We start from the raw sequence: 1,682 nt of genomic DNA on the forward strand, positions 1-1,682 counted from the left end.
CATCTCCCGTCAAACTCCATCATAGCATTATTTTTTAGTTGCTTCAGAGCACTATCTCTTTCAGATGTTATGGTTTGTTTTTTGTTTTTTTTTTCAATTTTATAGCTTAACCTGTCTTTATGCACCTGAATGTAACCCCAGGAGACCTGGAATATTACCTTTCTCATCCATATGCCTAGAATAGTACCTGACAACTGAAAGTGCTTAATAAACTCAGTATGTGCTAAATGACACAGATTCAGTGCATTCACGAATAGGTGATTTAACTAATTCCAACTAGACTTTCTCCTATCTTGCTTTTCTCATTCTCCTATTTCATTCAGCAAACCACGTGCTGACTCATTAACCTCCTCATGGAAGCTTTCATTTCCTGGTTGCAAAGGGTATAAATTACAGGGTTCATCAAAGGAAAGATCACTGTGTGAAAGAGAGAAACCACTTTGTCAGCTGGGAAGGCTCTGAAGGGGTGAGTGTAGATGAAGATGGCAGGTCCAAACATGAGAAACACAATGATAATGTGTGTGGTGCATGTGGAGAGCGCCTTTTCTTCCCTTCATAGGAATGCCCCTTTACACGGTAGAGGATGACCACATAGGAGGACAAAAGCCCCGGGAAACATAGGAGGGTGAGCAGGCCACTGTTGGAGACCATCAGGAGCTCCACCACAAAGGTATCTGTGCAGGCCAGCTTGACGTCCTGAGGCACATCACAGAAGAAGTTATCTAGTTGGTTTGGACCACAGAAAGGCAAGCGGAGAACAAGGGCCACTTGTACAATGGAATGAGTAAAGCCCCCACGCCACAGAGCCAACAGCAAGGCGTAGCAGACTCTAGAGTTCATGAGAGTTGAATAGTGTAAAGGCTGACAGATGGCTGTGTAGAGGTCAAAGGCCATCACAACAAGAAGGAACATCTCTCCTGCTCTCAGGAAATGCAAGACAAAGAGCTGAGTGATGCAGCCTCTGTAGGAGATCAGCTTCTTCTCAGAGAAGAAGTCCACCAGCATCCTGGGAGCCACAATGAAGGAGTAGGATGCATCCAGGAAGGCCACATTGCCCAGAAAGAAGTAGAGGGGGGCTGTGAGACCAGGGTCTGATCTGATGGTGAGAATGATGAGGAAATTTCCAGGGAGGATGATGAGGTAGAAAATCAAGACTAACACAAAACCAGGAGTTGAGCATTTTGAGACTGGGTCAGACCAAGGAGGATAAATTCTGCCACCACTGTGCTGTTCTCTCTCTCCATCACTCCTCAGTCTACAGAATAACAAGGAGCAAAATATTGTGTTACAACCACCTTTTCATCTACTCCATAGCTCTTCTCCAGATGAAAACAATATTTGCTACATCCAACACTTTCCTAGCTGAAAACAACTCATCTACTAAAACTTTCCTTCATTTTCCTGATTCCTCCCAAGACACTGTTCTCATAGCCACAGTCTCCTTCCCATTCAACCATGTGCTTCTATATAATTTTGCACCTAGGACTCTGGGTTACTTGGCTTGAGGTATATTAGAAATTTCCTGAGTAAAACAAAACTTAGCTATTATCAAGGCTGTCAGGGTTTTTTCTGTTGTTGTAATTTTGTTTTTGTTGTTGTTAGTGGTGATGTACTGTCTCTAGTGTTTAGATTAGTTGCTGCGTTTTGGTCTCTTCTCTTTCTCCCCACAGAGCGAAGTGTTT

The 1,682-nt window shown here is 43.5% G+C and overlaps 1 pseudogene; it reads right to left on the reverse strand.

Annotated features, from left to right (window-relative positions):
- Nucleotides 1-319: 319 nt before the first annotated feature.
- Nucleotides 320-1,244, reverse strand: LOC101395642 (olfactory receptor 4N5-like; annotated as a pseudogene).
- Nucleotides 1,245-1,682: the final 438 nt, after the last annotated feature.

This window comes from Ceratotherium simum, chromosome 3 (genome assembly GCF_057802395.1).
Source record: "Ceratotherium simum simum isolate JZ-2026a chromosome 3, ASM5780239v1, whole genome shotgun sequence".
Lineage (NCBI taxonomy): Eukaryota > Metazoa > Chordata > Mammalia > Perissodactyla > Rhinocerotidae > Ceratotherium > Ceratotherium simum.